Here is a 26,027-nt window from a genome sequence, read left to right as displayed (position 1 = left end):
TCGCGGAGAGAGCTGCGAACCGCGTTCTCCACCGCATCGCGCTGGTTTCATGCATGTATGCATGCGCCGGGACATCGCGCCGCGCGTGGCTAAGGATTTTGTAAGAGGATTTTATTCATTCGCAGTGAATTTCTCGCGGCAAAGGCCACAGCCTGACGCCCGCGGTCCGTTTCATAGTTTAACGCCGGCCACCAAACGTGCTTTAGTAAAACTCCGTCTTTCCTTCTTACGTGACTCTGACGCTTTGTTATTTCTTAGGAACGATCGGAATGCCGAAAGTGTTCATCGAGTTATTTCAATATTTGTTGATTTCAATAATTGCTATTCTCGAAAATGTCAGGTATGACTTCCTCGATCTTTGTAAAGTTTATTTTTTAAGTTATGTATAATGTTAACTCCAGAATGAATCGATAAAATGTATTATACTTATTAAAAACATATTATGCACGTTTTATTTGTATTTAAATATGTAATTTATTGCAAAATAATTAAGAGTTTCGTATATACTATCTATGACAACAATTTATGAAACAATTGCCACATGATATACGTAGTTCTATGCTTTTCACATCTTTCATATAATAGATTTTCTACATTGCTAAGCGGATTCAGTTAAGAATATGAACATATGAAAGGGCAGTGTCAAACAAAAGAACAATCAATGGGAATGCATGGGACATACGACATGTTATTGAACCAGGCCTTTCCGTTCATCGAATAGTTTCTCGTGTATGTAGTCGTATGCTCTCTGATTGGATCGTACCGATTCTATCAACAACGGCGTGTTCGGATGCGTCTTCCTATTCTAACACAACTTGCCTGTGGCTAACAGCCGTTTCACGGCTTCCATCTCCCGTTTCGAACCGAAGATGAGGGGAGAATTGCTTGATTCGGAACGGGAATTAACGTGCGAGATTCGGGAATCACAGTGAATGCGATAAGCATGGGAGAATGGTAATAGTTAAAACATTACAGAGAACATACGGATAAATTAATGTCAGTCAGAATTGCCTGCTGGAAATGGACAATTCTATGGTTGGACTTATTCATGGTACTAATTAATTTCCATAAATTGAATGTAGTCAAAATAAGTGAACGCTATAAGAAATTATATGATAAATAATCAAATGAGTGACACAACGAATGATACAGTTAATGATATATGGAATCGTGCAATGAATCAGAAATATATTTAAAACCACTCATAATCATCGTACTACTTTACAAAGCAAAGGGTTATAAAAATTACGTATGTATAACACAGTGAAACAAGTAGAAACTGAAAAGCCGAAAGACGAAACTCATTAAGTCAACACCACATTGCTAGTCTCAGTGCCATCGGTTTCGCAGTAACAGAAGCAAACTCCTGACTGTATTACTCGAAACGACGTCGATAAACATTTGTAGATAGAGTTATATGTATATTTCCAGACGATAAGGGCGGCAGGGGAAGTGTAACGTCGTAGCCCGGTTTCCCCGATATCGATTGCAAAACTTAGACCCGGATCTCTGCTTTAAAAGTTTTTCCACCGTCATACCCTTTTCGTTCCCTCGACTTGCCTCTTACTGTTTGAGGTCAGTTTCACGTGAAGATAGAAGTTTGCACCTAATGAGCTTGAAATTATGATACTCCAAACATGCACTCTTTCCCGATACAGTTCGACTGACACAAATTTACTACTCATTTGATTATATGTTATACATGCATACATATATTAAACTCCAGTGCATATAAAACTTCATACTTGTACTTTTCATTGACTTTTAATCATGCTTCGATTCTTTACTATTTATTCAAACAGATTCAACTTCAACAAATCTTCCTTTTGCTCTATCCAGCTGCTACATTAAATTATGTCAATTAATATTAAATTTTATTTAAATTATATGAACGCACAAAACATATTTTAAATTACATCAATTAATGCAATTTTTGTTGCACACAGTGGTTCCTCTAGTGATTCGTCGCAGCTTTTAACAACCATCGAAACACGGGCCACACGGGGAATCACGAATTCGCCTTGAATTCTTTGCTCGTTAGCGGAAACTCGAGTCCACTTTGAGCACCAGGCAAAAGTAAAACCACCAACGAAACGGTAATTAAACGGCGGCACGGCGGTGGTCGTTGGTCGAAGGAAATAAGACGAAGTGAGGTGTTTTTGTAGCGTAAAACTACTTTCTTAGTAGCAGTTCCCTGGTTTTCTACTTTCTCCTCTCTTTGTGATCGTCAAATGATCGCGCGATTTCGCTATATTTTTATTTTTGAATCGTCATACAATCTAACAATTATTTTAGGAAAATGTAACTATGAAAAAGTGACTGATCAGATATATTCATAGTAAAAAGAATACAATTAATGAACACTGTTTGACTCTTCTAATCCATTAGTGCTTGTATTTTATTGTCTTTCAAATTTTGTAATTATTTAAGCAATGTTCAACTAAATTTGTATTATAATAATGCGTATCAGAAGCAAGACTGCGTGTAATGTGATTACATTCTTGATCGCGTCTTATTCGATAGAAATCAAGAATCTCACGGTCTGTGAGATACGCTGTGAATACCATTGCGCTGCCAGGATATAAATGATACAAAGAACCTCCCTTCCTTGCTTGCGATATTTTCCTCAAGCTATTCTTTATCAAATATTCAGTAGCGAGCTACGAAGACTCCAAACAGAACGCAGTCCACTTAAAACATTGCTCCTGTCCGAAACAATAAATCGGAGCATCGGATTTATGTCACGTTACTTATAGAAAAATGCCACGCCATAAATTTCGAGTATACTCTACCGATGTAAACTAGATACGGACTAGTAAAATCCAAGCTCGCGTCCTAATTCTACGTGAAACATGCTCAACAGCGAGGCTCTCGTTCATCACGTCCATCCATTGAACCTTCACACAGCATACGTCAAAAATGATAATTTAATGTATTCGACACCTTCATTCTAATACCACGTATCTGACAAAAGTGAAATTTTACAGAAGAGCAAACAACTTTTTGTTCTAACTAGTTTCATATTTCCTGTTGGTTACTTACTTTTATTTAAACAGCTTTTTACTACAATTGAAATCGTAGATAATGTCAAAAATAGTCGTAGGGACATTCCAAGCCCAAATCTTTTTAAAGTTCCTAGTACGTGGTATTAGAATGAAGACATCAGTGCACAAAGATTAGCATAATAACGTGAGAATTAAGATATGTCGAAATGTTACACACTTTAATTGGTTTTTGTAGCCAAAATTTAAGTTTCCGGTTGTTCACGAAAAGTTAATATTTTTTGCATTGTCGGCAGTAATTCTTAAGAGGGTATCCACCGGTGAGTTTCTCCATTTTCTCTCTCCTTCTCTCTGTGGTAGAGAAACGTAATATCTCACCCTATTCGCGGCAGGAGCACCGTAGCGAATACCATCGGGACTCGAGGCTTGTGCATTCGCAGAAGCTCACGGAGTTCCCACCCCGCCCTGTTCAACAGTGGTTTCGCGTGCGTACACCGGCGCGGTAACATCATTTAAGATCCCCCCGCCGACGCGATGGAACTTTAAGTTGCATCTGGTGCGGCGAATGAAATGCGATCTAATAAGTCGGGCGAGGCCACCGCAACGAGCTCCTTTACCTTCTACTTGAGTTTCCAGTTCCCGCGAACGTTAGGCTGATCCTCGATTTTAAAAACCTCGACTGAATTCGATTTCTCTCACGACTTGCACATTCAACTTTGTGTAAGGTCAACCGCGAATTTTTTAGAAACCGTCCACGGAGAAATCATTTCAAGTAGTAGTCGTGAAAATTAATTTTATGATCTCCTTTAAATTTTTACTGTATGTCACTAATGACGCTATTATTTTTATCGATGATTAAAATTATAGGAAGCCTAGCAATAAATGTCACTTATTTTACGCGTAAACCTTGCATTGAAATCTCGCGAAAATTACATTTTTAATTATGACAAAAAAAATGCTTTCACAATTTTTTAGAAAAACTAATATGTCGTGTAAAAGAGTCGTAAGAATCTTATATAAAGAAATTAGAGTGGGCAGCGTCATCGTTTGTGAGTAAAAACATTCTAAAAGGTGCAAAGGTGTCGAGAAAAAACTCATAGAGGAAGATATATATGTGAGGAATAGATTCACAAGGTATACGTTCATATCTAAAACTTCCTTTCTGGTCTCACATCAGTAAAGAACACAAGACCACAGGTGGGATCTGTATTCATACACAGTGAACTTTTTAATGCCATTGTAACATGACTAGAAACTACCTTAAAAGCATGGTAACCTCGCTGAACAAACAAAAATATTTGAAACAATTGCACTTACTAAAATCGAAAACTCGCCTCACGTACGCGCATATAAAACTTGCATTTTTTTAATCTCACCTGGAAGGCAACGCGACCGTGTTTCACTGTGGAAAGATAACGACGGCCTTTTATCACCGGGTACTCATAAACTCGGCCAAGTAAGTAATTTTATAAATAAACGAACCGTGAAGTATCGTGCCATTCCCCCATTTTTCATTGTTCGCTGCTCTCCGGCCGTTTTGCTCAGTCAAAGATAAACGATAAAGGAGAAAAATGGGTAGTTAGAAAGATAAAAAAGTCATTTTAAGTGCAAGCAAAATGTTATTACTGGTCTTTTCTATCAAACTTTTTCTTACATTGTTCACTGAGGAGATACTATTAAATAGTGGCAGCGCCCGTCTAATCGTTCGGGGGCCCAATGGGGCTGAAAACACAATCATACTCTTTAGTAATCACTCCTCGGTGATTGTATTATACAAATGAATATTCTACATTCATGACATAAGCACTAAATATAATATTTCCTTCGCAAGAATATTTAATTCTATACGTAATAAAATAATCGAGGATACACTACACCGGGTAACAAAAGAATCGAAATATCTGAGTTAAAAAAGGAAGAAGGGAACGTTTTGTCAGGAATATTTTTTGCTCGATCTCGAACATCGACAAACGTTGAACGTGGTGCTTTGAGCACTGTTACGCCCAGTGATATTTAATTCGATCCCGCGGACCTTTGTGCGAACCTCATCGTTCATGGAATTTCCATATAAACGTGGTTCGCGCAGCTCGCAATAGTTTAAACACAGGGCCGAATGCAAATGCGCTTCGCCGTCAGTTTCTCGCACGAGAGGAAATGTTTTTCCCTTAGCCTTTGCGCGCTTACTGATTTCACATGCAAGCCGAACTTTATGACCGAGGGGTGAGTGTCATAGAAAAACAATTTGTAATTGCAAAACCAATAAAAGTGTTTCTCACATCTTCTCATACATAAATTATATGAAACTGAAAATATTTTTATTATCTTCATAGCGATATTCGATAAAATAGTCAGTAAAATATTTTTCACTAACTATAATGATTATCATGACACAAACGACAAGTGGACAAAATTTTTTCAAGACAAAATTAAGCACAAAATGACAGAGAGCTACGAGAAAGCACTTGAGAAAAAGTGAAGTCCGTTCCAATTGAATCGAGATTCCCCAGTACGGTGTAGTTTAGCAAGAAACGCAAGCTTCCAGCCAGTGTAGCAAGGCGTGGAAATTATTCTTCTTTACCTAACACCATCTGATAGGGTGGAAGCGTAAGAAGTAAATGGAAAACGACGGAAGACAAACGAGCTACAATTCGTATAAGCATGCAACGCGTAACTGAAAAAGCTTAACGAACCGGGCGGAGATAAACAATGGTTTAATCTTCAACGCGCTGTGCACAGCGCGATTGCGCGGTTTTTTGGTTATTGACGAGTTAAAGAAACGAATCTCTCCCTGTTTACCGAAGTAAAGTATTCCCGACTAACGAGTCCTCCACGAAATAACTGGAACACGTTCCAGTTTCGCGTCGCCATTCGTTATCGAAAAATTATTGCTGGAATAAGAAGCAACTTACCGGGAATCTGCGGACCGATACGTTTTCTATTGTCCCTCCAACGAGTGGAAGAATTCCTGGAACACAAAAAACGAGAGAATAAAATGTTTGCGACGTTACGGGAAATCTCAGCTTAATGCTAAACAGAACAAACAATCTTTGCTTTAATGTTTTTACAAGATTTAAATAAATTAATATGTACATGCTCTAATTGTGAATAAATAAAAAATAAATTCATTTCTAGCAGACAACGATAATCGTATTCCAAAATCGTTAAAATTTGATGAGACTATAATCGATACATACGTGTGTCTAGAATGTATGTATCTAGAATTTCAAACTGAGGGCATAATTTGTATTAGTATCCAAAGGAAAATAATAATTCATTCATTCATAACAAAATCTTCTAGTTGTATGTTCCTCTTTATTCATTCCATTAACGATTCAACGTAAACTATAATTTATGCTAATAAACCCGAATTACAAGCTAATTTTTCTAAAAATTAATGAAACGTAACGCATTATATTATAATTTCAGAGGTATGAAAAATCTATAAGAATACGCTGGGGTATAAAATTTTTCAGGAAGAATTGAAATGTTAGTGGATTATTAATTAGATGCACGGTATGCTGGATAGCTGATGAAGATAAATGGGCACTAATCCCTTTGTGTATCCTCGACTACGTGTCCGGGAACGAACACACGTATTTGCGCACTATGCCTGTGTGGGAATGCGCGCGTTATACATTGACATCCGCGCGTATGCAACTCGATAGACGCAGAGAATTCTCGTACGGATTTCGAAGTTGGTATAATTAATTAGCGGAGCAATTACGACGCGTAATGAAGCCGCACCCGAACGAACCGAATGTGCACGAGACACGTTGAACAATCACGATACCTACGTTGTTAACGAAGATCGCATCTCCCTTTTTCGCACTCAGAAATCGAAGTTTTTCTTTCTTTATTTTCACGATTTCATCGTCGCTTGCGCAATCATTAACATTCGAATGGACGAGTATAATTTTTTAATTTTTACAGAATAGTTGTGATTAAAATCAATTTAACAATAATTATTTTGCATATTCAGACTGCTTTGATTTATTCAGAAAATATTTTTGTTTATTTGTTGTATTTAATTAAATGTTCTAAAGCATCATTTTTTCTCAATTAAAAATTGACATAATTATTTTCAGAATTATTTTAGACTCTCCCTAAATATTTCTAGTCTATGAATCGACGAGGTACTAAAGCAAATCCACAAACCTAAAGGAGATCTGAAGAGGTGTCTTCGTAGGCAACCGGCCAACATGCAAATGTTTCGCGCTGAAATTCCCGGTTTAATCCATATTAATGTCACTAATTAAGCCGTAGATAGGTTCGTTCATATTTCACGCGCTCCTTGCTTCTCGCGCAGAAGCGTCGATAAACCAGCAAAAAACACTGGCTCGTGAATGTTTCAAACGTATATTAGCAAAACGGTTCTTTATGGAGTTAAACGATAAATAATTACAATTTATCTTGAGTTAAATATCAATCGCTTTTGAATTAAGCTGAATCTTGAATTTTAATCTCTACAATGATACAATTTTGGAGTCGTGATTATTTAAATACAATTAATAAATGTTGTTACTTATAAAATTATAAGTTATCAACAGGTATTATATAATGTGAAGTATACGAAGAAAAAGTGAATATCTGTACCTCTATTTCGTAGTCAATATAAAAAGTCGCTTATAGTCAATAAAATACATAAAAATCTCATATCAAAATAAACAAAAAATAAAAATTCTTCCACTATCATTGAAGATTCATAAAAGATATCAAGTGGAACTTGAATGTACAAGAGATGTAAAGAGCTTCAAGCATCTCTAAACTGTTTCTGGATTCTTGTGGTAGATCAAGAATAGATTCAGATAATTCAAAAGATAGGACAAATTGCTAACTTTGTGGCTATCAAGGATCCGTTTGCGACGTACAAAATCGATCGTTTCGCAAGTATCTGGAGGACGATTGATCCTATCTGAATGAATGGGATGAGGGCGAGGATATGCGGTTCCAGTCAGATCCAGGCAACGTCTAATTGCTCCCGAGGGAATCGGGTCGTCGCCGCAAACGCATCTAGACCGCGATCTACGTAGCCAATTAACTAAGTCGCTGAATTGCGCCGTAAATACATACAAATGGTCCGTCGCGATTCTACGTCAAACCATAGACGAACGTTTCTCGGCTTCTCCCGCATTGATGATTAGACGATGAAAACAGACCTAATAATTTCTAATGATCTCTAATAACATCTGTTGGTTAAGAAACCAAAATGTGTTTTCTTAACTTATTTACAATTTCCGTAAAAAGATCTTTTATGATCATTAAAATATGTTATTCCAATAAAACCTCATAAAAGATATCAAGTGGAACTTGAATGTACAAGAGATGTAAAGAGCTTCAAGCATCTCTAAACTGTTTCTGGATTCTTGTGGTAGATCAAGAATAGATTCAGATAATTCAAAAGATAGGACAAATTGCTAACTTTGTGGCTATCAAGGATCCGTTTGCGACGTACAAAATCGATCGTTTCGCAAGTATCTGGAGGACGATTGATCCTATCTGAATGAATGGGATGAGGGCGAGGATATGCGGTTCCAGTCAGATCCAGGCAACGTCTAATTGCTCCCGAGGGAATCGGGTCGTCGCCGCAAACGCATCTAGACCGCGATCTACGTAGCCAATTAACTAAGTCGCTGAATTGCGCCGTAAATACATACAAATGGTCCGTCGCGATTCTACGTCAAACCATAGACGAACGTTTCTCGGCTTCTCCCGCATTGATGATTAGACGATGAAAACAGACCTAATAATTTCTAATGATCTCTAATAACATCTGTTGGTTAAGAAACCAAAATGTGTTTTCTTAACTTATTTACAATTTCCGTAAAAAGATCTTTTATGATCATTAAAATATGTTATTCCAATAAAACCGTATTACAATTCCTGTTTCAATCTTAGAGTGTTGAATCTATTAAGAAATTAACAAGAACTTATCTTTTCCCATTATCTTATAAAGATCAAATAGATAATTAAATATGCAATCTTCATTTTCTAAACATTTAAAAACTTGAACAACCCCCATCGCTTAAAAAGATCTCAACTCATCAGTTGCATTCAATTACCCGAATGACTTCTTAGAAATTCTCTCCGATCTCGATTAATCCACTCGGCCCTCTCCATTCACTGAGGTCATCGAGAAAAAATTCCCTCCCTCGAACAAAGCGTCGCATACGAAAATGAGGCAATTTGATCGATTGCCGCGATCCCGTAAGGTTTCCACTACTCGAGGGATTTCGCCTTTGTTCCCGGCTAGCTCTCTGAATGCATTTACCGCGAAAAAAACGGAAAAGCGGATCGGATAAGCGCGACGAATCATTACGCGACCCCGTCAAAGTTCTCTTCCAGAGAGTGTTGTTATCACCCGGAGTACGCTGCGCCCCGTCGGTCGATTCGTCGTTATCGCGTTACCTACGTTCGCCCTGACGAGCAACCGAGCCAAGTGATAAATCTGAAACGGATGCCGTGTCGTATCGATTCCTGTTCGAACCAATCGCGATTTCTCTCTGCTAGCTACGTAGGTCTTAACATTTCCTGGTTCTGACTATCATGAATCTTTCATCAATTACCGTTTAGTTCTACTAAAACCGGAGATGAAACAACAGCTTTCCGGACATGAAAATCCTTAAAAAATTTTGAATAAACAACCTACGTAATAATTACCTATGTCAATACTATGATAAATATAAAAACAAAATAGGGATAAAATTCCGAAAAGACCATATCTCCAACTTTTTTCAAACCACGTATACTGACGTATCTCGATGTATTAATCCTTTCGACGTGTTAACCCAAAATAGTTTACACCACCATTCGTTTTCTTAAAACGAAGCAACTTTCTTTTAAAGCGCGAAACGAATTAATCTTTTGCACCGAGCGGTGGAGTTTGATCAATCGACTAGTCACTTTAGTAAGACGAATATGAATAGCCGTTTCTCAGCTAACCAGCTGGCCGACCGCATTTTTTCAATTTCTCTTTCCTACCATAAAATAAACTACACACGGGTTACGGAATAATTTAGAGGCCGGGCGTTTTCAATATCGAACGAAGATAGCAGCAGGCTGAGCATGCTTGAAAACGGGATTCCTCCATCTTTTAAACGTTGCCCTCGTACGAACGCGAGACCCGGGAGAAGGAAAATCCATTCGTGTGCGCGGAACAACGTCTCGTTTCGTCTCGAGATTATCCCGCGTTAGAGATCGCGCAGTAGTATGGGTACCTACTAACGGCTATGTCTTCATTCGCAATTCATTCGAACCAGGCGTAGTAACAACTTTTCACGGGACCATTATTTTTAATAAACTGCAAGCGGAAGCTGCTCCTAGCCTACGCTATTCATCGACCGGGCATTTTTTATCCTTTTCTTTTCTCTCAACGTCGAATGACAATTTTACAATACCTTGTATGCTTTGTTTAAGCCAATCGAACAGATTAAAAAAATGCGTGTTTAAATTCTATTCTGTTTGTCTGTCGCAAGCGATAAAATTAATTCTGGTCATGTACACGTGGTTCATTCGATTTTGACCTACAAAATTTGGCACGCTGCGCGCCCCGCGCCGCTAGGGAGACGCGTACTTATACATATGAACGTGTTGGAATTAATCTATCTGTATGTTCGGCTAGGCTCAAATAAGCAACGGGAGTGATTTGTAATAAAATGTTTGATTTCTTCCCTATCACATTATTTTACTACTTCATTAAATGGAAATTAACTGAACGCAACTGCCGGATTACAGATTTAATAATCATGAAAAGAACATGTATTTGAGAATTCTATGAAGTTGACAGTAAAAGTTCCTTTGGTGAATTCATCAATCAAAGCCGTTTCTAGGGAAAGTTGGAAAGAAGAGAGTGATTGATTGTCACGCTCATTCTGTTTCATTCTCTGCGCGTCTCTCCTTGATGATTGTTCCTCTTGATAAAAATACCCGCGCGGCATATTGGAAATTCATAGAGATAACGATGACGAATACTTGAATAGTGCGAGTTACGAGACTAGATAATATCGTGAATCGGAGAAACGATTTCTTAAAATTCTTCAATATCGACTACTCTAGATTTTACGAGCACTTCCAAGTGCCCTTACTTTGAAGAGCCATAAAATGAGTTTTAAGTTGGAGTGTAAAATGAAAGGTGAGTCTGAAATATCATCACTTCACACGTGTGAATTTATTGTACGCTTAGAAATTGATACTATATAGTTTTAAGTGTTGCATTAATAGTTGCTTTACGTTACGATGAGTAAATTAAAGGAGCAGCTTGAAAAAAATAGTAATAAATTAATTTTATAGATTAAAAGAGGTTTTTCTACTTTTAAATAAACACGTTAAGAGTGAAGTTATAGAATTTTAAATCATTCAAGGGGATCAAGAAAAATGTGCCTGAATCTCACGTTTATAGAGGTACGATTTTCTGGACAACCTCACTGATGTGAATCAATCAAATTGAGTTTGCTTCGACTCTTTGTTCAATCAGCGGTTCCATCTTCCTTTCTCTCCTTCTTTGTACCCCGAATAATCAAGATTTCCTATTCCAAGACTGTCTGTTCTCAAGTGGCGAACGTAAAATTAGGTGATAGAATATTCGAACCGTAAGTAACTGTTTGTAACCATATACAAAACTGAATAAATTTATCACATTCCAGTGTTTTCAAACAACAAATATTCAATACGCGCATACGTAACACAAATTTCTTCCTGTGACAAAAACGGATTTTATGAATCATTGTATTTCCTGCTTCAATTCTTTACTATTAGCAACAGTTTATCATCATCAGCACCTTCCTTTACTTTCTTTCTAGATACTTTGTAATTTATTATCAAAAATAATTACAGTTCACTTTGTTTCCGTCTCCTTTCAAACTCATTATAATAACATCGAGGCGGTGAAATTTGCATCGAAATGTTAATTCGTATTCACATCGATCCGACCCGATCTCTTCGTCGCTCAACCAACCCCCAACCCTGATTCGAAACTTTCTGCCTGAAATTAATCCATTCAGCTGGTTGTCCGCCTTTGAAACTCGTTAATGAAATTCTATCGATATAGTCCGCTTCCATGAGGATTTTAATAACATCCCAAAGACTTCTTTTGCCAACCCTCCCTAGAAAGATCCGTTGGTAATTAAAAAGCGTTTTTAATCCCTTCATCAATGAGATGTGGAATCAAGTACAGCATAATTAATTAACATAGATTTTTGTATTCAACCAACCCCCAACCCTGATTCGAAACTTTCTGCCTGAAATTAATCCATTCAGCTGGTTGTCCGCCTTTGAAACTCGTTAATGAAATTCTATCGATATAGTCCGCTTCCATGAGGATTTTAATAACATCCCAAAGACTTCTTTTGCCAACCCTCCCTAGAAAGATCCGTTGGTAATTAAAAAGCGTTTTTAATCCCTTCATCAATGAGATGTGGAATCAAGTACAGCATAATTAATTAACATAGATTTTTGTATTTGTATAAAAAAAATTTGTTTCCACTATACATTTTAAAGAGATCGTTATAATTTGTTAACAAGAAACTAATTTTGTCCTGCAAATATTTACTAAATATCCGATAGTGTTTATAACTTGCATAAAAATTTTCCATAACAAGAAAATAATCAAGAACCAGTAACAATTCTATTATCGATGTCTATAAACAGGAATTTTTCCATTTTATCGAAAACAAATTAATGGAAATCGGTGATGAGTAAACAGGATTCGTTGATGCCTGATAACGACTTTAATTGATCGCGCAACCCGAATCGAATTTTTCGATTATTTTACTCGCAAAGAAAAAAATAATCCTTCGACCAACAAACTGATTCGTTAATCCCTGATAAGTTTAATTGGCCGAACCAGGGGAAAAAAAATCAAATGTACCGAAGCGAAAACCAATCGAGTAATAAAAGTTTCTCACTCGAACAGACACACATACATTGGATACATACACAGTGGATAGCTATCATTGCATTAAATTTTCAGTGTAACGGTTACGTTTTGCCCGGTTTAATCGACTTCACAACTATGTTACAGGACGCGTGTAAACGATACGAGGCAAAGCATTGTATGCCATCGAAATCAAAAGACAAAACAGTTATCCATGAACAAAAAAAGGCCCCATTAATCTGTTCTGTTTTCTATATTCTTTTACTACTATATTATTACACTGGTCAAAATCCGCCTGTATGTGGAAACTTTTACGTCCATCCATTTTACAGTTAATTTTATTTTTTAAGCATCGAAGAACAGAATTTTGTCTCGCAGTTTATAGTATAAACAGTGTGCATTTATAGTATTTTCGAATTCTATTCGTTTTCACTTGACAGTCTATCTAATAGTTCGTAAAATATGCTTGAACATGAAAATGCTAACGTGCAATTAACAATAAATAAAATCTTATTATCTTTGAGGTACAAATTAATATCGTGAAAAATTAAAAATTTAAGCTTAGATTCGTTTGATTCAACAAATAAAAATACCAATAGTGAAATATAAAAATTATAGCAGCCTTCTTTATTACTGCGTAATTTTAATGTGGCTTCTAGTAGGAATAAGATTCCCTAACACTGCTATAGGCTTTCATAACCGAAGTTATCGTCATGGAGTTGTTCTATCTGTAGAGATTTACATTGGCATGCTTATTAACAGTCAATAGTACATCCAACCGAAAATATTGATTCAACGAAGGAATATCAAGCGTAAATTTTGCATCGTCCCGTCGGAACTGGCGAAATTGGTTAACCAATGGGTCGGTCGGGTGTTCTTGCCTATAGTTCGGCTAGTTAACTAACCGAAACGATCAATAGACCGATTTGGTTAACCCGACAATAAAGTTAACCGAGTCGGTTAAGGTGCCAATATTCCATTCGCGAAACTGCAACCGGAGTAATTCCCCAAAACAAATCAATTGCACAACAATCTGGTAAATTCATTACGTCTTCCATTTTACTTTGATAGCAGAAGTTTATTCCAAGAGAATTTCAATTATATATAGAATACCATATGAAAGATTATGTATTAGCTTTATATTCCATATTAGTGAAAATTATTTTGTACAGTGATTTTAAGTGTCTTATGTTTTAATATAATTAAAGGAAACTTATGCTAATCGCCTTGAATATATGTTCACGTATACATCTTCATGTTTGGATGCTCAGAAGTTCCTAATATCTTAGGAATTCAGAGTAGCACTAATTTATAGATGAATTCCCCAAGTGGATACAAGTTAGTAGGAATCGTCATGGTCTTAGGCATGTGACCAGAAATATAATGTCTTTCTCTATTACGTTAAATTATGTAGACACTGCAAACTTGAGTTACTACCATTGCCAAACTTTTGATACAAACATTGAAACAAAAAGAAAATCGCAAAAGTCAATTATTCGAAAAACAAAAACTATTTTCACTTGTATTTTAAAAAAGGCCTTGAGGAAGTAATTTGTAATGTAGACACTCCAGATTTCACATCCGACACGTATTCTTATAGTGTCAAGCGTATAAAAGTGGAAACGCGATGGTATTAAAAAGAGATAAGTTAATCAATGCATGGTGTACCGTCCATCCATCATCACTTTCCACGGAGCCTCACTCTACGAACACACTTCAACTTCAACTTTCCCAGTCGAGAGATACTCCAGAACTCAGTGCTACTGAGAGAGAGACGCGAGAAAGTTGGATCGATAGAGTCCTTCAAGGACTCTGCTGGACATTTAACGTCCTAAAAAGTTTGATTCCCATCCTCTTTTCCTTTCCCTCCGAATTCTTCTTCCGGCAGTCCCGCGAATCTACTGTATTTTTCATGAGCCGAACAACTTTCCTTCTGATATATTCATCGCATTGTTTTGATTTCAATTAACTTATACGCAGTAAAATACCCCGTTGATATCTTAATCTCAATTAGTGCGAAAATCAGTTTTTAAAAATTTCGGACATTATTTAATGTAATTTTTTTTGCATCTTCACCTTCAACTGGATTTCCCCAGCTGTAAAAATGATCTTAGCAATCTTGCACAGCGGCTGATTCACGTAAAAATATTCAAGAAGTAAGATATGCATCGTACGATTTAAGATTAGGTTGAAGAACAAGGAGAGCTCGTCGTTTTGACACAATCTCAGGACGAAAAGAAACTGCAAATTGAAACGACTTCTCCGGTCCCGTCTTTGTGAACAAGCGAACATCGTTAATTAAATTAGCCGCCATCATAGTCGAATTTTAACTTTAACGTGCGTGTTCAAAGAAACAATTTCAGTAGAAGTTGGCACAATGTAGGTACCCTAGAAGGTGGTGTGCCTAACTCCATGATGTAGGTCAGCGAAAGCAACACGTTCTAATCACGCGATAATTGAACGAGATTAAAGTTAAGGCGTTTAATATGTAACGAGCCGTTTAACCGGACATTACGACTACTTATATGCCATTATCATCCGATACAATCGCTTCGTTAAATCAATTTCCCCGTCCTTTCGTCACACTTGGCTTAATCGACCCCCGTTTCGTTCGATACTTTGCTTGTTACACGCTAATCTATCTGCATACGTTTAACACGTGAGGTATCGATCTCTGCTTAGTCTGCAAACTGTGTCCAATGTTTTTTTAACGTGTAATAGTCTAATAAATTGAAAACCTCTTACTGACAGTAGAGAAAATGTCATGAGAATATGATTAAACGTTCTAATTCGAAAACAGGTCTCTGACTAATCTGACAAAAATAAAATTAAAGCAATGTTTCAAGCTAACGGAAGAACAATAATACGAGTGTGAATTCTATGGTTCACAGTATAACAAATCCCTTTTAATTGCAAGCGCCTTCATCCAAAGAAGAATTAACAGTAGTCAGCGGGGATCGAAAATCCCGGCGAGATTAGAAACGGAATTGCTTTCCTTCGGTGTTTTCCACGGAAACCGAGCAGAATAGAAATGAAAAGTAACGGTCGGGGCGCAAATCGAGAGGAGAGCGATTCAATCGGTCACGGTAAGATTCGCTATGGCAAATTTCCTACCTGGAAACTCGGCGTAGTGTTTATTTGCATGGACGACGCTGAAGCGGTTGCCGATGTTCGAGTTTTAATTAAAAGTACATTTCTTCAAGGGAATCGGCTAACTTCCGCGTTTCGAAACTTTTTAAAAGGTTAACTCTTTGTCCGGTGTTTCTTTTCAATCATCCGGCTCCTGTTCATTTGGCCAGTCAGGATTTTTTCTCTTCGTACATTGCGCGATCAGGTTGAAACATAATTTCGCGAACGAGGGAAGTTTGTTTAGTGTTTGATTACCATGCGATGTCCGTCCGCATCTCCATCGCGTCGTATCGGAGTGAAATAAAGTTTCAGTTGAAAATTGCTTGGGCTACTATCTATCGAGAGCGAGACTAATTGCTCCCTTCGCCGTTTTCGAAAACGCGAACGTAGCCAATGTGACGAGTAAACGATTTAACAAAAATATGAAGTTCGGTCCTTGAGTACGTGACATTATCACTTCATAATGTACGTTAAAATTCTACTTTCGTATAACTAGCAAATTAACACCACGAGTCCAAGTCAATCAAGAAGACAGAACAACAAATCTCATGTCAAGATTGAATTCTAATGGGAGATAATTAAAATAGACATAATATAAACCTGTTTTATATTTCTGTTCATACATTGTAAATGCTTCGTCTTTTTGATAAGTCATAATATGCAATACATAAATTGTGATAAAGGTAAAGTGATAAATAACGAACAATAGAAGTAGGAAAAAATTGTTGAATATTCACCGGGCTAATTATGCCGAGCGGCGCTAGGAGTAGGTAGTCTGCGCCGAAAACAGAAAGAAAATGCGCTTTATGGAACCGATCCGGGGTAAGTAAAATACGTGTAAGCGTGCTAACGACGCTAACAATAAGAAACGACGTCGGTGAAACGAGGCACGTTTTTCTTTAACGAACCGCGCGCCGGTCTAGAATTTAATTCAAGGGAGAACCAAGGGGACCTGCTAACAGAGTTCCTCTCTCTTATGCGACTTTTACATAATCCAACGTCGATGTACACCCGGCCTGAATCGACAAGGATTACTTTATGAAAATTCTAAGTATGTAATTTCTATGCAATGCCAATTTCTATTTGTTTATTATTAATTTTGTTCATACTTTTCAATAATAATAAATAACTGAAACGGCAATTGATGTTCAAATATCATTCCGAATATCGACGACTAAATAACGTTTTATGTTCAAAAGTACCTCAGATAATTATAAAATATGCATAAATCGTAACAAGATTCAGGTTCAAAGGCTTCATTTGATGTAATGTATACACGCATAATGGTTCTCTGGGAAACACTATTATAATGAACTCAACATAGAAATTAGTACTAATTACATTCTATACATATAAGGTTGCAATATCCAAGTCCAATTTTATTCGTTTCAAAAATTCGCACGGATCGTATCGCGATTGATGTAAAAATTTCATTCCAGTTATTAAATAATCATTTTAAATAGAAATTGTCTTCAAACTTTGCCAGTCCCAAAAATATGGATAAATTCTGTAGTCTCTTATAAAATTTCGAGAACGAATATATCTTTACATTAGAGTTCTCGTTACAAAAAAAAATGTACAATTAAGTCCATCGAGAATCGTTGTCACAAGGTTAAAAAATGAATCAGAAGATTGCATTATAATGGTTAATTGAATATCGATCCCGATATTTTCTTCTCTATCCCCCGAATGAAACTTTCCCGGAGAAGTTAATTACTGAACCGTTTCATCTTCGCTTGAGAGTTTTCCCGGCTTCTCACAAGAAATTTTGTATTCAACTTTTCATTACGAAGCAAAAATTACTTTTCCAAATATACATAACTATAATTCTAAGGAAAATGGGGGAAATAATTATTCACGATAAAAACATGACGATGTTACGTACAAACTTTTATTCAATTTATGTTTCGCTCAGTTGAATTCAATAATCGATGTTAAGCTTCTATTAATATATATACCTAACTCATTAGATTTTGATGTCAACGTAGACAAATCCGTATCGCGCTTAGTGGCGTATAACGAGCGACATTTATGTGGAGCTAAAGTCTAATGAATTAGGCGTACAAGAACACTACAGAAACACCGTTGAATTTATTGAATAAATCATTGGTTACTTCAGAAATTCAAGTTTGTAACAACATAAACGAACGAGTATTGACCGAAAATTCCCCTTCTACCTTATTAAGAGAAAGTTTATGCTTTACGTTTTCCTGACAGCTTTTTGACACATTGCAAGTATTAATTAAATTCTTTAAAAACAGAAACGATTAAACAAACTTTGGTACACAACACTTCAATCTTTCAAATAGCAAAATTTTAGAACTTCAGAACACCTTGCGCAAATATTTATTCTAGCAAATGTTAAATGTTAAATATGAAATATCACAGCACGAAGTTGCCGAGGTTCTCTTAATTGCAAAGCAGAACAAAATAATACATAGGAATGAATGAGAAACAAAGAAGAAAACGGTGCTACGCGACGCGACGGTGTATAAGAATGAATGGGACGACGAGATACAAGACGCAGCGTTTCTTGCTAACAAACGCGAAATTTAATTCCACGAGGACCTGTCTTTCTACTGTGGAAGACGCGACCGCTTTATAATCCCGAGGCCGCGAATCCTCGGCGGCTTGACTTTACCTTAGATTATGTCGTGTCGCAGGCTCGGTCCTTGTTTACCTCGCCCGAGCAGAAGGCGGCCACGATTTTTCACGCCGGTTGTTATAATTCCTCGCCGTACAGCCAACCTCCTCCCTCATTGTTTCCCACGACGCGACGCGACATACCCTTTACGGCACTAATCCACGAACCGTTTCTCTCGCGCGATCATTTTGTCCGGCCACAATCGTTTTCGCTCTATTTCTTTTCGTCTTGTTATTTATTTTCAAGCCAACGTATCAAAACAAGTTACACTAACGTGTCCATTCTTCTCACCTAAGATCCTTCTATATAAAAATGTTTTTAAGAAAATAACGGCGTTATTGTGTAAAATTTTATCCAGAATGAAAGGTGGAATACGACAATAATATAATGATTCATTCTTTTATCTCTATTTTACAAAAATTAAATTATCAGAAACAGAAGGGTATTATTGAAACCTAGCGAGTTATCTTTTTGTTGAAATATTACAGTTCTGATAGCAATGTCCATTGACGTAATGTGAAATTAAGATAGTTAGAAAGAATCATGTTCAAGGAAATCCATTTTTCTTTATCCTCACCGTTCATCCTTCGTTTATACTTGTTTCGAAACGAAATTACGAAAGTTATATCTCCCCGTCACAATTCCTAGCTGGATTAATCAAATCCTTAAGAGCAAGAGGATTTCTCTTCCCTCGTTTCTTTTTTTTTTCTTAACCGGTATTAGATATTGAACTTTTAATTATTATAAGTTCCACGAAGTCCAAGGAACTCGACCTACATTTCAGTAAAAATTTGCCACAGTATTAATTAAAAAAATTACAATTCTACGCACAAGTCTCTAAAGTTTAATGTCAACTTAGATGCCATGCCTTGTTTGTTGTACAAATGAAATTAAAATATTCTAATATAATGCAAATGTCAAGAACAATTAATATTGAAGATAAAATACAAAAATATTAATAAAAATGATAAAAAATGTTATCGGGATGAGGAGAATACCACAAGAAAAGAATCACATAAAAAGAAACGTAGCATGAGGAAAATAATACAAGAGAAATATTACAAGGGAAATAGTAGTACGAGATTGCGAAAGATATTGCGAGAAGACCACACCGCGCGATTCCGCGTCATAGAAAATTGATACTAACACTAGGAAGGTGTTGAGAAACATCGAAACAGCGCTTTTCATCCTTACAGGTATCATCCGTGCAGGTATTAACAAAGAAATCGGTGGAAATTGTTACGTGCTCAAATATACGCGTTTACTATTGTTCGCGAATCTTCCTCGTACAGGAAAATTGAATATGTGGAAAATATTCTTTCAACAAAATCTTGTTTATTCTGAATACATTTGATATATGTATAGTATTAGTTGCATTATATCGCGAAAATACATGAAACAATAATTTCAAGTTAGCTTATGCAATTGATCAACTATTACAATGAATAATCGTCCTTTATGTCTTACACCAAATAGCTCTCCGGACAGCGGATGCAATTGCTCGTCGTTTATCAAAATCAAGGTTCTATTGCTATCAGCAATTTATCAAAGTCAAGCTGAATTTAAATACAATTTGCGAGTGAACAGATTTATATTGATCTATCAAATCTGTCGAATAGGCTGAAGCATGATTTGCACCAAACTATGAACTATTTAATATTAAAAAAGGAGGATACTCTAATATTTTCGATTAAAACTGGAATATAAAATAATCCAAGTTCAAATTTGAACAATCACGTCCTATGGCAAATAAGCTAGCAAGAACATTTACATAATTAAACTGTTTCACGACAGATCGAAATTCCTGAAAGTAGATTAAACATCTGAATACGGAACGTGTATAACCTTCCTGAATACTTGATGAATCCTACGCGATGCCTGAATACAGTCTGTGATGTACAATTGCTCTATATAATAATAGCGAATATGACGTGTATTATTAGCCGTATATTTGAATCGTAATCCAGTTTTTCACATTATTATATTACAGATCGGTGGATATTTGGCTTCATTCTTAAAGTTTTAGTGGTTATTTCATTTAAGAACTAATTGCAATAGTGTTCATAACAAACTTAAAACCAACTAAAGAATGCGAACAGTTTCTTAGTTTTGAAAATCAGCTATGATTCCCTCGATAAATATTTAATACCAAGTTCTATTAAACGAAAATTTCTTGAAAAATTGCTTCGAGGCAACTTCGTTATTCTTGTTTCAGATCCAAGGAAACTAGCACAAACAAATACGAAGGAAGTTCAAGTTTATTAACACATATTTTAAGACCGCTATCAAATATACGTTTCGCTCTTAATAAGACGTTAAAGTACACCATTATTCACGCAGTATCTGAAACAATGTTCATTCTAATTCAAGACTAAATAGTAAAGTAATGTTCATTTCCATTCCCGACCATTACACCATCGTTATTCAACGTGGAACACGTACAACATGCGTTACAAAACGAACACGCGAGCAAGTGCCACTGATACGTATAGTGATAAATTTATTTTTTTTCTCTGTTATGCACTTTCTCTCTTTTCCTCATCGTTTTCTTTGCGTGTCGACGCGAGTACATCGACTCAACGACTGGCAAACTTTTCGTCCTTTATACACAATGGTGACGCGACGTGTATGCGTGCTTTCCTTCCGGGAAAGAAAAATAACGTCGTCTCAAAGATAAACGACGTCACGTTCATGGTTTCGTGCACGTCACGTGGGAAAAAAATAATGTGAGAATTAACTGGCTTGGTCGATGTTTAACCGCCTATTAAAATACATCATAGAAGCTTGCAATCATTTTCAATGTTTATTAACAAGTAACTCATATTCATCATTAATATACTACTAATAACTTCGTGAGGGTAAATAGAATTGTTGTAGAGAACAAATATAGGAAATAAGTAGTTAAATTTCTAATTTGTGTGCGTCGTATAAAAAAATCTGATTCTTTTTTTGAACAAACAATAACAAATGCTTAAATCACTAAGTAGATAATTAAGTTCGCAAACATATCCACAGCGGTGGACGAACGAGCACGAATTAATCGATATGAAAAATGAAACAGCAACTTTCGTCATTTTTTCCACGTCAAATAACTGTCGGCGATAAACTGGGGAAAAGTTTGGTCGAATTAAAGGCGAGACACGACCGCGAGGTTACTTTTCATCCTTTTTTGTCGATGAGATTGAAATATTTCCACGTCGCTACTTCTCATTTTCGAAACATGAAAGTTTCCTCCTTCGTTGTGAGTAAAGACACTGGTAATCGGAGTACTGCCTGTGATAATTATATTAAAATATAATATTTACCAACATCGTAACACTTTTCGTGTTTCAATTTCTATGCGATAATAATGAATGAACAAAATGATAAGTGCACAATGGATGTTAGAAACACGTTAATATAATCCGCAAATCAGCGGAATTGAATACGAACTCGGTCTACAATTAAAAACTTAGCACAGACGGCTATCACAGGATCACGTCGGCCGTTTCCTTAACAAAAACAGAACAGCGAATAAGAAGTAATTAACTTCTCGCGTGCATTGAAGCAACAATTGTTCAAGAGCTGATTACAAAAGAACTAGTATAATGTATGTTGCAGCCGTTTCAATGTACATACAGATAACATACACGACACGTAAATGTGTCCCACAGTTAACTTAAAAAGCAGAAAAGGGAAAGAAAAATACGATCTGTCCTATACATAAAAGCGTTTCGCATTTGCATAATGTACGCTCATTATGGAAATACGAGTTGCAATTACTTTTCATTTACCTACCACTCCTCGAATGGTTTACAATGAAATTTTATATCTTTTCTATCATTGCAAGTATTAAAATCTTATTGTAGGACGAATCAGTAGCGAACTTAAGATGCAAAATATAATCTCGTTCACACTTATGGCTGTGCAATCCTTTCCCACAGGACGTTGATCTCAAAGAGAACCATTCTTCGCCGGTCTCTTCTCCCTGCCTATTACGTGAGAACGTATGAATCGGTTACACTCAACGTTTGCATGCGCAACCATTGAATTTTATGAATATTGTTGCCGAGTGCCGCTTTACAATTCGCGTCATGCACCGCATGGATAGTTTGCTACGTAGCTCGCTTTCAAGACGCAAATTTGCAAACGACCCGGATGTCCCCCTGCGTCCCATCCCTTCCTTTGCAAAAGAACTGTTTTATTCCCAACGTGGATCTCCAACGTGAGAAAATTGAGTCTCGCATACACGTATTATAAATCATTCAAATTATGTAATTGATTTAAACAACGTTACATTCGATTAACAAACAATTCTTCAATAAATAAGACTGATGTTTTACTAGAAATAATATATCATAAAAATCTTCCAAGTTGATAGATTGAGGAAAAATTGAAAAACTTTGAACTGATAAGCAAACACGTTCAATTTATTGTCCATTTCGGATGAGGATTTAAACGTATTCAAGCGTGCATCGTGCAAAGAAAAATGTGGATCCTGACGAATTCGAGCCGTGACTCGGAATTTCCATCTTTATTTCCTTTTAATTGGAACCATACCCCGTGGCACTCGCCTCTGCGTATTTTTGTGCAATGCGCTGGGAACACGACAGATGCAAGGCAATTTACACGCGACGAACATAACGGGAAACACGTCGCAAGGGATCCCTCCGCCCTAAACGTGTCTCGTCATTGTAGATACTGTTAGAACATTCAGTTCAATGATTATTGACATTTTCCGATTAAATCTCTTACAACCTCCGAAAATTGATTCAATATTTCTAATTATATTACTTGAAAAATTTTTACAATACGCGTGATCAGCTTTTATATATTCTTTAACTGATACATCCCGAATGAAGTTAACTAACAAAAAATCCACGCACCTTTAAAAAATCCAAGCGGATGAGCAAACCTATGCGAAACGCAAACAACAATCGTATCCGGATGAAAATTCGGGTTGTTACGCGGAACCAGCTAATTTCGCAGCGATTTTACCGCAAACTGTGGACATCGACGTTCCCCCATGGGAACCAATAAAAGACGAATGCGGACAACTGGGTCGGGGGAATGGATAACGACGGAGAGGACGGTCGAAGGTCCTTCTGCAAGCCCCTAACACGAAACCGCACTCCGGCAGCATTTTGCGTTTTAAAGCGGGATCGAGCGACGCTTTTATTCTAAACGAGATCGTCACCGATCCGCCGGTACCATCCGTCCGTCACCGATTATTCGATTTATTTCAACTTGTTTTCGAGTTTCCGGCCCCTCGTTTCCTTCTCGTATGAAACACCGAACGCGCGTAGCACGTCGATTTTCGATTTTTCATCTCTGAATCTAGCAGCCCGAATGTTTCTTTTTTAAATTAAATCTAGTAGCAAACACAATGTGGATCAATGTTTGATCTTTTAAATCTCGCAATATATTTTTGTTCATTCGAAACTGTGTTAAAAGATATTTCAAAATTATAGTATGGAAAAGAAGCGAATTTGTGATGTAGATGCAATCAACGAACGAACTTTCGGTGTAAATTTTCGGAGATACCTCGGCTGACAGTGGCAACACTTTAGAGCAATGCGAAGTACAGAGAATTCCGATTATCCGGACAAGTGAGCGGACAAGCCCTAAGCCGATAATACACCACTGAAAACAATTAAAGGATCGCGTCTGCAATTCCAGGAGAGTAGCAGAGCGAGCAATTACGAACTGAATGAACTACTTTGCTTAATTAAACAACCAATTTGTTTCTAGAAATGCGCGCAAATTTGACCTATCCGACCACAAAGACAAAATCGTTTATCATTCATGAGAAATAAAATTCTGTATAGTATTAACAAGGAATTCCCAATTGACGAAGAATTTTTCAGTGTTAGTTTCAGCGAAGTTTTTCTTGAGAACCGAAGAGAATGATCCATCTTAGTAATATAATTACAAGCACCGAGAAACCTGAACTGAATTTGTTCGTACTCGAAACGCTTTCATCGCTCCGAGACGTTTCGATCTAGCTTTTATCAAAACAGCTTAGCTGCTCAAATATCCTCTGCTTCGGGTTAATGTTCTACACTTGAACCAGTTTCCCTTCGAAAAACACTCTTTTCCTGATCGTGACCTCGTGCGAAAGACGATGTCGACTGTAAAGAGAAAGAAGCGTCTGTTCAAGAAAACGAGAATGCAAACAATTTGTAACATCATATCTACTTCAGACATTTTTCTTATCGCCTTTTAAATAGTTCCTCCTACAGTTTATATACTTCTTCCTAGAATAAACGTTCTACCTACTTTATTACACATTAAAGTTTCTCATAAAATTGTATTAAAGTTTCTCGTAAAATGTATGCATTCATTTCAATTATAATATTCATTATTTGCATTTCATTCCAATTTTATTTATGTTTAATTGTCAACGAGGATGATTTAAATTTGATACGATAACATATTCTCCCAATAGGGTATGGACTTCTGTTGGATTCACAAATGAAAATTAAAATAAAATTGATTACGTGTTTTCTATTAAAATTATCTCGGAAACGTATAAATTGATTTTACATATCTTTTTCCTTAGAGATATTGAAATATTTTCAAATTTCATAATTTTTTAAACCGATTTCCAATAACAAATTACTCCATTGAAAATATTTATATAACTTCTTTTATCATGTCATGTATTACAATTACTAAAGTAGAACTACTGTACTAGTAGGTACAAGTTTTACAGAAAAATGTTTCTGTATCAAATGTTACTTCTATTAAAATATATTTTGTTAACTGAATATCCATCTGTTTACCATCATCGAAGTCATTACAATAGTAAGGATAAATCATTTAGTCAAACCGAATAAACTCATCATTATTACAATGTCAATTATCAGACAGCAGTGATTTGTCGTAATAGGCACTAGCTTTACTAAATGATAATAATTGATGAAAATAGGAACGTATATGTTATTGAAAACATGACTGTACGTCAGTAGAAATAAAAGTTACATCTGTTACGAGTTTCATGCAGAGGCAATAGTATAGATTATCCAAGCAAATAATTATTATAGGACTATTTTCCATGAAAAGATTGTCTTCTCAGAACAAATTACTTGTTATTAAACACCGCAACGTATATGGATTCCCAATACATTATAATGGTTTGCAATGTTACATTAGTAATTGCATGCAATTAAGGATGTACTGGCTATACAGTCAATCCCAAAAGTTTATGCACTTTAGAAACGCATTTTTTAAAAAGAAATCAGACGTCGGAAGAACATCGCTAATAATAAACAACAAAAAAAAATTTTCGATTTTTCCGAAATTTTTCCTAAGGGGGTACCCCTTCAGATTTTGCGAAATTTTCGTTTTTTGCCAATAACTCCAAAACCGTTCGACTTACGGAAAAATTGCATCAGATCTTTCT

General features: G+C 36.3%; 1 protein-coding gene across 4 annotated transcripts in view; it reads right to left on the bottom strand.

The window, feature by feature from the left end:
* LOC108622102 (cysteine-rich secretory protein 2) overlaps positions 1-26,027 on the bottom strand; it is a 65,732-nt gene that overhangs the window by 27,742 nt on the left and 11,963 nt on the right. For 3 of the 4 annotated variants that reach the window (XM_026811209.1, XM_018019770.2, XM_018019769.2), the window contains one exon: positions 5,912-5,967. The gene's annotated coding sequence lies outside the window, so the exon portion shown is untranslated. Of the gene's footprint in view, positions 1-4,378; positions 4,405-4,484; positions 4,542-5,911; positions 5,968-26,027 lie in introns of those variants that run through there. The other variant, XM_026811210.1, reaches the window with a different exon arrangement.

This window comes from Ceratina calcarata, unplaced genomic scaffold (genome assembly GCF_001652005.2).
Source record: "Ceratina calcarata isolate Rehan_Ccalc_2016 unplaced genomic scaffold, ASM165200v1 scaffold205, whole genome shotgun sequence".
Taxonomy (NCBI): domain Eukaryota; kingdom Metazoa; phylum Arthropoda; class Insecta; order Hymenoptera; family Apidae; genus Ceratina; species Ceratina calcarata.
The sequence above is the reverse complement of the archived record's forward strand: the minus strand, read 5'-3'. Positions and strand labels throughout refer to the sequence as shown.